Here is a 13,291-nt window from a genome sequence, read left to right as displayed (position 1 = left end):
CGCCCAGGACCGAAGCCCAGGGTCCACATCCGGACGCCTGCCGCTCTGGACTGTCTGAATCCCCGGTCCCCGGCACTGCGTAACTCCGAGCCGCTGAACGACAGCCTCCACTTCTCGACAAGGTTGGCAGCCACAGCGCTTGTGGCCGGACAACCGTGTCGTAGGATCTCCTTCCCCGAGGCGCCCGAAATGGGATCCGGACCCCGGTGCGGCGAGCAAACACGACACCCAGGATGGAGTCAAAGGGCTCGGGAAGCCGGACCCACGCTGCCCGTGGAGGGACATTCGTGTCCTGCGATCGAAAGAGCTGAGCCGACCGAGGTCCCACCCGGACCCCAGTGCGGCTAGCACACACGTCGCCCAGGATAGGAGCGTGGGTGTTCGGGACGGACGGCTGCCGCTCCGTAGAGGACAGAACCCCTTGGCCCCGCGACTGCCAGCCCACGAGCCGGCGGTGGACAGCCGCACGCTTCGCGGCAAGTCTGGCTCCCATGCCGCTCGTGGCCGGACAACCGTGTCATGGGATCGTTGTCCCCAATCCGCCCGAAACGGGATTCTTACCCTTGCGCGGCTAGCATACACGTCTCCCAGGACCGGAGTCTTGGCGTTCGGGAAAGACGGCGGCCGCTCCGGGACGAATAGTTGCCGAGAGAACGGAACATAGCCTCCTTCTTCGCGGCAAGGCTGGCACCCACACCGCTTGTGGCCGGACAACCGTGTCGTAGGATCTCCTTCCCCGAGGCGCCCGAAATGGGATCCGGACCCCGGTGCGGCGAGCAAACACGACACCCAGGATGGAGTCAAAGGGCTCGGGAAGCCGGACCCACGCTGCCCGTGGAGGGACATTCGTGTCCTGCGATCGAAAGAGCTGAGCCGACCGAGGTCCCACCCGGACCCCAGTGCGGCTAGCACACACGTCGCCCAGGATAGGAGCGTGGTTGTTCGGGATGGACGGCTGCCGCTCCGTAGAGGACAGAACCCCATGTCCCCGCGACTGCCAGCCCACGAGCCGGCGGAGGACAGCCACACGCTTCGGGGCAAGGCTGGCAGCCACACCGCTTGTGGCGGGTCACCCGTATCTTGCGATCATTTTAGTCGAGCCGCCCAAGGCGGGACCCGGACCCCGGCGCGGCTAGAACACACGTCGCGCAGGACCGGAGCCTAGGGGCTCGGGTAGCCGGACCCACGCAGCCCGTAGAGGGACACACGTTTCCTGCGGTCGAAATAGCGGAGCCGACAGAGGTTCGACCGGGTCCTAGTGCGGCTAGCACACACATCGCCCGGGACCGGAGCGTGGCTGTTCGGGAAGGACGGCCGCCGCTCCGGACAGGACAGAAGCTTTCGTCTCGGGGACAACCAGCCCCCGAGCCAGAGGATGACAGCCTCTTGTTTCACGACACGGCTGCTACGCATGCAGCTCGTGGCCGGACCACTGTGTCGTGGGATCTCCTTCCCCGATTCGCCCAAGACAGAACCTGGACCCCGGTGCGACTAGCACAAACGTCGCCCAGGACCGAAGCCCAGGGTCCACATCCGGACGCCTGCCGCTCTGGACTGTCTGAATCCCCGGTCCCCGGCACTGCGTAACTCCGAGCCGCTGAACGACAGCCTCCACTTCTCGACAAGGTTGGCAGCCACAGCGCTTGTGGCCGGACAACCGTGTCGTAGGATCTCCTTCCCCGAGGCGCCCGAAATGGGATCCGGACCCCGGTGCGGCGAGCAAACACGACACCCAGGATGGAGTCAAAGGGCTCGGGAAGCCGGACCCACGCTGCCCGTGGAGGGACATTCGTGTCCTGCGATCGAAAGAGCTGAGCCGACCGAGGTCCCACCCGGACCCCAGTGCGGCTAGCACACACGTCGCCCAGGATAGGAGCGTGGGTGTTCGGGACGGACGGCTGCCGCTCCGTAGAGGACAGAACCCCTTGGCCCCGCGACTGCCAGCCCACGAGCCGGCGGTGGACAGCCGCACGCTTCGCGGCAAGTCTGGCTCCAATGCCGCTCGTGGCCGGACAACCGTGTCATGGGATCGTTGTCCCCAATCCGCCCGAAACGGGATTCTTACCCTTGCGCGGCTAGCATACACGTCTCCCAGGACCGGAGTCTTGGCGTTCGGGAAAGACGGCGGCCGCTCCGGGACGAATAGTTGCCGAGAGAACGGAACATAGCCTCCTTCTTCGCGGCAAGGCTGGCACCCACACCGCTTGTGGCCGGACAACCGTGTCTTACGATCACTTTCGTCGAGCCGCCCAAGGCGGGACACGGACCCCGGTGCGGCTAGAACACACGTCGCGCAGGACCGGAGCCTAGGGGCTCGGGAAGCCGGACCCACGCAGCCCGTAGAGGGACACACGTTTCCTGCGATCGAAATAGCGGAGCCGACAGAGGTTCGACCGGGTCCTAGTGCGGCTAGCACACACATCGCCCGGGACCGGAGCGTGGCTGTTCGGGAAGGACGGCCGCCGCTCCGGACAGGACAGAAGCTTTCGTCTCGGGGACAACCAGCCCCCGAGCCAGAGGATGACAGCCTCTTGTTTCACGACACGGCTGCTACGCATGCAGCTCGTGGCCGGACCACTGTGTCGTGGGATCTCCTTCCCCGATTCGCCCAAGACAGAACCCGGATCCCAGTGCGGCTAGCACACACGTCGCCCAGGATAGGAGCGCGGTTGTTCGGGACGGACGGCTGCCGCTCCGTAGAGGACAGAACCCCATGTCCCCGCGACTGCCAGCCCACGAGCCGGCGGAGGACAGCCACACGCTTCGGGGCAAGGCTGGCAGCCACACCGCTTGTGGCGGGTCACCCGTATCTTGCGATCATTTTAGTCGAGCCGCCCAAGGCGGGACCCGGACCCCGGCGCGGCTAGAACACACGTCGCGCAGGACCGGAGCCTAGGGGCTCGGGAAGCCGGACCCACGCAGCCCGTAGAGGGACACACGTTTCCTGCGATCGAAATAGCGGAGCCGACAGAGGTTCGACCGGGTCCTAGTGCGGCTAGCACACACATCGCCCGGGACCGGAGCGTGGCTGTTCGGGAAGGACGGCCGCCGCTCCGGACAGGACAGAAGCTTTCGTCTCGGGGACAACCAGCCCCCGAGCCAGAGGATGACAGCCTCTTGTTTCACGACACGGCTGCTACGCATGCAGCTCGTGGCCGGACCACTGTGTCGTGGGATCTCCTTCCCCGATTCGCCCAAGACAGAACCTGGACCCCGGTGCGGCTAGCACAAACGTCGCCCAGGACCGAAGCCCAGGGTCCACATCCGGACGCCTGCCGCTCTGGACTGTCTGAATCCCCGGTCCCCGGCACTGCGTAACTCCGAGCCGCTGAACGACAGCCTCCACTTCTCGACACGGCTGGCAGCCACAGCGCTTGTGGCCGGACAACCGTGTCGTAGGATCTCCTTCCCCGAGGCGCCCGAAATGGGATCCGGACCCCGGTGCGGCGAGCAAACACGACACCCAGGATGGAGTCAAAGGGCTCGGGAAGCCGGACCCACGCTGCCCGTGGAGGGACATTCGTGTCCTGCGATCGAAAGAGCTGAGCCGACCGAGGTCCCACCCGGACCCCAGTGCGGCTAGCACACACGTCGCCCAGGATAGGAGCGTGGGTGTTCGGGACGGACGGCTGCCGCTCCGTAGAGGACAGAACCCCTTGGCCCCGCGACTGCCAGCCCACGAGCCGGCGGTGGACAGCCGCACGCTTCGCGGCAAGTCTGGCTCCCATGCCGCTCGTGGCCGGACAACCGTGTCATGGGATCGTTGTCCCCAATCCGCCCGAAACGGGATTCTTACCCTTGCGCGGCTAGCATACACGTCTCCCAGGACCGGAGTCTTGGCGTTCGGGAAAGACGGCGGCCGCTCCGGGACGAATAGTTGCCGAGAGAACGGAACATAGCCTCCTTCTTCGCGGCAAGGCTGGCACCCACACCGCTTGTGGCCGGACAACCGTGTCTTACGATCACTTTCGTCGAGCCGCCCAAGGCGGGACACGGACCCCGGTGCGGCTAGAACACACGTCGCGCAGGACCGGAGCCTAGGGGCTCGGGAAGCCGGACCCACGCAGCCCGTAGAGGGACACACGTTTCCTGCGATCGAAATAGCGGAGCCGACAGAGGTTCGACCGGGTCCTAGTGCGGCTAGCACACACATCGCCCGGGACCGGAGCGTGGCTGTTCGGGAAGGACGGCCGCCGCTCCGGACAGGACAGAAGCTTTCGTCTCGGGGACAACCAGCCCCCGAGCCAGAGGATGACAGCCTCTTGTTTCACGACACGGCTGCTACGCATGCAGCTCGTGGCCGGACCACTGTGTCGTGGGATCTCCTTCCCCGATTCGCCCAAGACAGAACCCGGATCCCAGTGCGGCTAGCACACACGTCGCCCAGGATAGGAGCGCGGTTGTTCGGGACGGACGGCTGCCGCTCCGTAGAGGACAGAACCCCATGTCCCCGCGACTGCCAGCCCACGAGCCGGCGGAGGACAGCCACACGCTTCGGGGCAAGGCTGGCAGCCACACCGCTTGTGGCGGGTCACCCGTATCTTGCGATCATTTTAGTCGAGCCGCCCAAGGCGGGACCCGGACCCCGGCGCGGCTAGAACACACGTCGCGCAGGACCGGAGCCTAGGGGCTCGGGAAGCCGGACCCACGCAGCCCGTAGAGGGACACACGTTTCCTGCGATCGAAATAGCGGAGCCGACAGAGGTTCGACCGGGTCCTAGTGCGGCTAGCACACACATCGCCCGGGACCGGAGCGTGGCTGTTCGGGAAGGACGGCCGCCGCTCCGGACAGGACAGAAGCTTTCGTCTCGGGGACAACCAGCCCCCGAGCCAGAGGATGACAGCCTCTTGTTTCACGACACGGCTGCTACGCATGCAGCTCGTGGCCGGACCACTGTGTCGTGGGATCTCCTTCCCAGATTCGCCCAAGACAGAACCTGGACCCCGGTGCGGCTAGCACAAACGTCGCCCAGGACCGAAGCCCAGGGTCCACATCCGGACGCCTGCCGCTCTGGACTGTCTGAATCCCCGGTCCCCGGCACTGCGTAACTCCGAGCCGCTGAACGACAGCCTCCACTTCTCGACACGGCTGGCAGCCACAGCGCTTGTGGCCGGACAACCGTGTCGTAGGATCTCCTTCCCCGAGGCGCCCGAAATGGGATCCGGACCCCGGTGCGGCGAGCAAACACGACACCCAGGATGGAGTCAAAGGGCTCGGGAAGCCGGACCCACGCTGCCCGTGGAGGGACATTCGTGTCCTGCGATCGAAAGAGCTGAGCCGACCGAGGTCCCACCCGGACCCCAGTGCGGCTAGCACACACGTCGCCCAGGATAGGAGCGTGGGTGTTCGGGACGGACGGCTGCCGCTCCGTAGAGGACAGAACCCCTTGGCCCCGCGACTGCCAGCCCACGAGCCGGCGGTGGACAGCCGCACGCTTCGCGGCAAGTCTGGCTCCCATGCCGCTCGTGGCCGGACAACCGTGTCATGGGATCGTTGTCCCCAATCCGCCCGAAACGGGATTCTTACCCTTGCGCGGCTAGCATACACGTCTCCCAGGACCGGAGTCTTGGCGTTCGGGAAAGACGGCGGCCGCTCCGGGACGAATAGTTGCCGAGAGAACGGAACATAGCCTCCTTCTTCGCGGCAAGGCTGGCACCCACACCGCTTGTGGCCGGACAACCGTGTCTTACGATCACTTTCGTCGAGCCGCCCAAGGCGGGACCCGGACCCCGGTGCGGCTAGCACACACGTCGCGCAGGACCGGAGCCTAGGGGCTCGGGAAGCCGGACCCACGCAGCCCGTAGAGGGACACACGTTTCCTGCGATCGAAATAGCGGAGCCGACAGAGGTTCGACCGGGTCCTAGTGCGGCTAGCACACACATCGCCCGGGACCGGAGCGTGGCTGTTCGGGAAGGACGGCCGCCGCTCCGGACAGGACAGAAGCTTTCGTCTCGGGGACAACCAGCCCCCGAGCCAGAGGATGACAGCCTCTTGTTTCACGACACGGCTGCTACGCATGCAGCTCGTGGCCGGACCACTGTGTCGTGGGATCTCCTTCCCCGATTCGCCCAAGACAGAACCTGGACCCCGGTGCGGCTAGCACAAACGTCGCCCAGGACCGAAGCCCAGGGTCCACATCCGGACGCCTGCCGCTCTGGACTGTCTGAATCCCCGGTCCCCGGCACTGCGTAACTCCGAGCCGCTGAACGACAGCCTCCACTTCTCGACACGGCTGGCAGCCACAGCGCTTGTGGCCGGACAACCGTGTCGTAGGATCTCCTTCCCCGAGGCGCCCGAAATGGGATCCGGACCCCGGTGCGGCGAGCAAACACGACACCCAGGATGGAGTCAAAGGGCTCGGGAAGCCGGACCCACGCTGCCCGTGGAGGAACACTCGTGTCCTGCGATCGAAAGAGCTGAGCCGACCGAGGTCCCACCCGGACCCCAGTGCGGCTAGCACACACGTCGCCCAGGATAGGAGCGTGGGTGTTCGGGACGGACGGCTGCCGCTCCGTAGAGGACAGAACCCCTTGGCCCCGCGACTGCCAGCCCACGAGCCGGCGGTGGACAGCCGCACGCTTCGCGGCAAGTCTGGCTCCCATGCCGCTCGTGGCCGGACAACCGTGTCATGGGATCGTTGTCCCCAATCCGCCCGAAACGGGATTCTTACCCTTGCGCGGCTAGCATACACGTCTCCCAGGACCGGAGTCTTGGCGTTCGGGAAAGACGGCGGCCGCTCCGGGACGAATAGTTGCCGAGAGAACGGAACATAGCCTCCTTCTTCGCGGCAAGGCTGGCACCCACACCGCTTGTGGCCGGACAACCGTGTCTTACGATCACTTTCGTCGAGCCGCCCAAGGCTGGACACGGACCCCGGTGCGGCTAGAACACACGTCGCGCAGGACCGGAGCCTAGGGGCTCGGGAAGCCGGACCCACGCAGCCCGTAGAGGGACACACTTTTCCTGCGATCGAAATAGCGGAGCCGACAGAGGTTCGACCGGGTCCTAGTGCGGCTAGCACACACATCGCCCGGGACCGGAGCGTGGCTGTTCGGGAAGGACGGCCGCCGCTCCGGACAGGACAGAAGCTTTCGTCTCGGGGACAACCAGCCCCCGAGCCAGAGGATGACAGCCTCTTGTTTCACGACACGGCTGCTACGCATGCAGCTCGTGGCCGGACCACTGTGTCGTGGGATCTCCTTCCCCGATTCGCCCAAGACAGAACCCGGATCCCAGTGCGGCTAGCACACACGTCGCCCAGGATAGGAGCGCGGTTGTTCGGGACGGACGGCTGCCGCTCCGTAGAGGACAGAACCCCATGTCCCCGCGACTGCCAGCCCACGAGCCGGCGGAGGACAGCCACACGCTTCGGGGCAAGGCTGGCAGCCACACCGCTTGTGGCGGGTCACCCGTATCTTGCGATCATTTTAGTCGAGCCGCCCAAGGCGGGACCCGGACCCCGGCGCGGCTAGAACACACGTCGCGCAGGACCGGAGCCTAGGGGCTCGGGTAGCCGGACCCACGCAGCCCGTAGAGGGACACACTTTTCCTGCGATCGAAATAGCGGAGCCGACAGAGGTTCGACCGGGTCCTAGTGCGGCTAGCACACACATCGCCCGGGACCGGAGCGTGGCTGTTCGGGAAGGACGGCCGCCGCTCCGGACAGGACAGAAGCTTTCGTCTCAGGGACAACCAGCCCCCGAGCCAGAGGATGACAGCCTCTTGTTTCACGACACGGCTGCTACGCATGCAGCTCGTGGCCGGACCACTGTGTCGTGGGATCTCCTTCCCCGATTCGCCCAAGACAGAACCTGGACCCCAGTGCGGCTAGCACAAACGTCGCCCAGGACCGAAGCCCAGGGTCCACATCCGGACGCCTGCCGCTCTGGACTGTCTGAATCCCCGGTCCCCGGCACTGCGTAACTCCGAGCCGCTGAACGACAGCCTCCACTTCTCGACACGGCTGGCAGCCACAGCGCTTGTGGCCGGACAACCGTGTCGTAGGATCTCCTTCCCCGAGGCGCCCGAAATGGGATCCGGACCCCGGTGCGGCGAGCAAACACGACACCCAGGATGGAGTCAAAGGGCTCGGGAAGCCGGACCCACGCTGCCCGTGGAGGGACATTCGTGTCCTGCGATCGAAAGAGCTGAGCCGACCGAGGTCCCACCCGGACCCCAGTGCGGCTAGCACACACGTCGCCCAGGATAGGAGCGTGGGTGTTCGGGACGGACGGCTGCCGCTCCGTAGAGGACAGAACCCCTTGGCCCCGCGACTGCCAGCCCACGAGCCGGCGGTGGACAGCCGCACGCTTCGCGGCAAGTCTGGCTCCAATGCCGCTCGTGGCCGGACAACCGTGTCATGGGATCGTTGTCCCCAATCCGCCCGAAACGGGATTCTTACCCTTGCGCGGCTAGCATACACGTCTCCCAGGACCGGAGTCTTGGCGTTCGGGAAAGACGGCGGCCGCTCCGGGACGAATAGTTGCCGAGAGAACGGAACATAGCCTCCTTCTTCGCGGCAAGGCTGGCACCCACACCGCTTGTGGCCGGTTACCAGTGTTTTGCGATCACTTTCGTCGAGCCGCCCAAGGCGTGACCCGGACCCCGGTGCGGCTAGCACACACGTCGCGCAGGACCGGAGCCTAGGGGCTCGGGAAGCCGGATCCACGCAGCCCGTAGAGGGACACACGTTTCCTGCGATCGAAATAGCGGAGCCGACAGAGGTTCGACCGGGTCCTAGTGCGGCTAGCACACACATCGCCCGGGACCGGAGCGTGGCTGTTAGGGAAGGACGGCCGCCGCTCCGAACAGGACAGAAGCTTTCGTCTCGGGGACAACCAGCCCCCGAGCCAGAGGATGACAGCCTCTTGATTCACGACACGGCTGCTACGCATGCAGCTCGTGGCCGGACCACTGTGTCGTGGGATCTCCTTCCCCGATTCGCCCAAGACAGAACCCGGACCCCAGTGCGGCTAGCACACACGTCGCCCAGGATAGGAGCGTGGTTGTTCGGGACGGACGGCTGCCGCTCCGTAGAGGACAGAACCCCATGTCCCCGCGACTGCCAGCCCACGAGCCGGCGGAGGACAGCCACACGCTTCGGGGCAAGGCTGGCAGCCACACCGCTTGTGGCGGGTCACCCGTATCTTGCGATCATTTTAGTCGAGCCGCCCAAGGCGGGACCCGGACCCCGGCGCGGCTAGAACACACGTCGCGCAGGACCGGAGCCTAGGGGCTCGGGTAGCCGGACCCACGCAGCCCGTAGAGGGACACACGTTTCCTGCGATCGAAATAGCGGAGCCGACAGAGGTTCGACCGGGTCCTAGTGCGGCTAGCACACACATCGCCCGGGACCGGAGCGTGGCTGTTCGGGAAGGACGGCCGCCGCTCCGGACAGGACAGAAGCTTTCGTCTCGGGGACAACCAGCCCCCGAGCCAGAGGATGACAGCCTCTTGATTCACGACACGGCTGCTACGCATGCAGCTCGTGGCCGGACCACTGTGTCGTGGGATCTCCTTCCCCGATTCGCCCAAGACAGAACCTGGACCCCGGTGCGGCTAGCACAAACGTCGCCCAGGACCGAAGCCCAGGGTCCACATCCGGACGCCTGCCGCTCTGGACTGTCTGAATCCCCGGTCCCCGGCACTGCGTAACTCCGAGCCGCTGAACGACAGCCTCCACTTCTCGACACGGCTGGCAGCCACAGCGCTTGTGGCCGGACAACCGTGTCGTAGGATCTCCTTCCCCGAGGCGCCCGAAATGGGATCCGGACCCCGGTGCGGCGAGCAAACACGACACCCAGGATGGAGTCAAAGGGCTCGGGAAGCCGGACCCACGCTGCCCGTGGAGGGACATTCGTGTCCTGCGATCGAAAGAGCTGAGCCGACCGAGGTCTCACCCGGACCCCAGTGCGGCTAGCACACACGTCGCCCAGGATAGGAGCGTGGGTGTTCGGGACGGACGGCTGCCGCTCCGTAGAGGACAGAACCCCTTGGCCCCGCGACTGCCAGCCCACGAGCCGGCGGTGGACAGCCGCACGCTTCGCGGCAAGTCTGGCTCCCATGCCGCTCGTGGCCGGACAACCGTGTCATGGGATCGTTGTCCCCAATCCGCCCGAAACGGGATTCTTACCCTTGCGCGGCTAGCATACACGTCTCCCAGGACCGGAGTCTTGGCGTTCGGGAAAGACGGCGGCCGCTCCGGGACGAATAGTTGCCGAGAGAACGGAACATAGCCTCCTTCTTCGCGGCAAGGCTGGCACCCACACCGCTTGTGGCCGGTTACCAGTGTTTTGCGATCACTTCCGTCGAGCCGCCCAAGGCGTGACCCGGACCCCGGCGCGGCTAGCACACACGTCGCGCAGGACCGGAGCCTAGGGGCTCGGGAAGCCGGATCCACGCAGCCCGTAGAGGGACACACGTTTCCTGCGATCGAAATAGCGGAGCCGACAGAGGTTCGACCGGGTCCTAGTGCGGCTAGCACACACATCGCCCGGGACCGGAGCGTGGCTGTTCGGGAAGGACGGCCGCCGCTCCGGACAGGACAGAAGCTTTCGTCTCGGGGACAACCAGCCCCCGAGCCAGAGGATGACAGCCTCTTGATTCACGACACGGCTGCTACGCATGCAGCTCGTGGCCGGACCACTGTGTCGTGGGATCTCCTTCCCCGATTCGCCCAAGACAGAACCCGAACCCCAGTGCGGCTAACACACACGTCGCCCAGGATAGGAGCGTGGTTGTTCGGGACGGACGGCTGCCGCTCCGTAGAGGACAGAACCCCATGTCCCCGCGACTGCCAGCCCACGAGCCGGCGGAGGACAGCCACACGCTTCGGGGCAAGGCTGGCAGCCACACCGCTTGTGGCGGGTCACCCGTATCTTGCGATCATTTTAGTCGAGCCGCCCAAGGCGGGACCCGGACCCCGGCGCGGCTAGAACACACGTCGCGCAGGACCGGAGCCTAGGGGCTCGGGTAGCCGGACCCACGCAGCCCGTAGAGGGACACACGTTTCCTGCGATCGAAATAGCGGAGCCGACAGAGGTTCGACCGGGTCCTAGTGCGGCTAGCACACACATCGCCCGGGACCGGAGCGTGGCTGTTCGGGAAGGACGGCCGCCGCTCCGGACAGGACAGAAGCTTTCGTCTCGGGGACAACCAGCCCCCGAGCCAGAGGATGACAGCCTCTTGTTTCACGACACGGCTGCTACGCATGCAGCTCGTGGCCGGACCACTGTGTCGTGGGATCTCCTTCCCCGATTCGCCCAAGACAGAACCTGGACTCCGGTGCGGCTAGCACAAACGTCGCCCAGGACCGAAGCCCAGGGTCCACATCCGGACGCCTGCCGCTCTGGACTGTCTGAATCCCCGGTCCCCGGCACTGCGTAACTCCGAGCCGCTGAACGACAGCCTCCACTTCTCGACAAGGTTGGCAGCCACAGCGCTTGTGGCCGGACAACCGTGTCGTAGGATCTCCTTCCCCGAGGCGCCCGAAATGGGATCCGGACCCCGGTGCGGCGAGCAAACACGACACCCAGGATGGAGTCAAAGGGCTCGGGAAGCCGGACCCACGCTGCCCGTGGAGGGACATTCGTGTCCTGCGATCGAAAGAGCTGAGCCGACCGAGGTCCCACCCGGACCCCAGTGCGGCTAGCACACACGTCGCCCAGGATAGGAGCGTGGGTGTTCGGGACGGACGGCTGCCGCTCCGTAGAGGACAGAACCCCTTGGCCCCGCGACTGCCAGCCCACGAGCCGGCGGTGGACAGCCGCACGCTTCGCGGCAAGTCTGGCTCCAATGCCGCTCGTGGCCGGACAACCGTGTCATGGGATCGTTGTCCCCAATCCGCCCGAAACGGGATTCTTACCCTTGCGCGGCTAGCATACACGTCTCCCAGGACCGGAGTCTTGGCGTTCGGGAAAGACGGCGGCCGCTCCGGGACGAATAGTTGCCGAGAGAACGGAACATAGCCTCCTTCTTCGCGGCAAGGCTGGCACCCACACCGCTTGTGGCCGGACAACCGTGTCTTACGATCACTTTCGTCGAGCCGCCCAAGGCGGGACCCGGACCCCGGTGCGGCTAGCACACACGTCGCGCAGGACCGGAGCCTAGGGGCTCGGGAAGCCGGACCCACGCAGCCCGTAGAGGGACACACGTTTCCTGCGATCGAAATAGCGGAGCCGACAGAGGTTCGACCGGGTCCTAGTGCGGCTAGCACACACATCGCCCGGGACCGGAGCGTGGCTGTTCGGGAAGGACGGCCGCCGCTCCGGACAGGACAGAAGCTTTCGTCTCGGGGACAACCAGCCCCCGAGCCAGAGGATGACAGCCTCTTGATTCACGACACGGCTGCTACGCATGCAGCTCGTGGCCGGACCACTGTGTCGTGGGATCTCCTTCCCCGATTCGCCCAAGACAGAACCTGGACCCCGGTGCGGCTAGCACAAACGTCGCCCAGGACCGAAGCCCAGGGTCCACATCCGGACGCCTGCCGCTCTGGACTGTCTGAATCCCCGGTCCCCGGCACTGCGTAACTCCGAGCCGCTGAACGACAGTCTCCACTTCTCGACACGGCTGGCAGCCACAGCGCTTGTGGCCGGACAACCGTGTCGTAGGATCTCCTTCCCCGAGGCGCCCGAAATGGGATCCGGACCCCGGTGCGGCGAGCAAACACGACACCCAGGATGGAGTCAAAGGGCTCGGGAAGCCGGACCCACGCTGCCCGTGGAGGAACACTCGTGTCCTGCGATCGAAAGAGCTGAGCCGACCGAGGTCCCACCCGGACCCCAGTGCGGCTAGCACACACGTCGCCCAGGATAGGAGCGTGGGTGTTCGGGACGGACGGCTGCCGCTCCGTAGAGGACAGAACCCCTTGGCCCCGCGACTGCCAGCCCACGAGCCGGCGGTGGACAGCCGCACGCTTCGCGGCAAGTCTGGCTCCCATGCCGCTCGTGGCCGGACAACCGTGTCATGGGATCGTTGTCCCCAATCCGCCCGAAACGGGATTCTTACCCTTGCGCGGCTAGCATACACGTCTCCCAGGACCGGAGTCTTGGCGTTCGGGAAAGACGGCGGCCGCTCCGGGACGAATAGTTGCCGAGAGAACGGAACATAGCCTCCTTCTTCGCGGCAAGGCTGGCACCCACACCGCTTGTGGCCGGACAACCGTGTCTTACGATCACTTTCGTCGAGCCGCCCAAGGCGGGACACGGACCCCGGTGCGGCTAGAACACACGTCGCGCAGGACCGGAGCCTAGGGGCTCGGGAAGCCGGACCCACGCAGCCCGTAGAGG

The sequence above is a fragment of the Anas platyrhynchos genome, chromosome 6 (assembly GCF_047663525.1).
Source record: "Anas platyrhynchos isolate ZD024472 breed Pekin duck chromosome 6, IASCAAS_PekinDuck_T2T, whole genome shotgun sequence".
NCBI classification, from domain to species: Eukaryota; Metazoa; Chordata; class Aves; order Anseriformes; family Anatidae; genus Anas; species Anas platyrhynchos.
Note: the sequence above shows the minus strand (reverse complement) of the source record.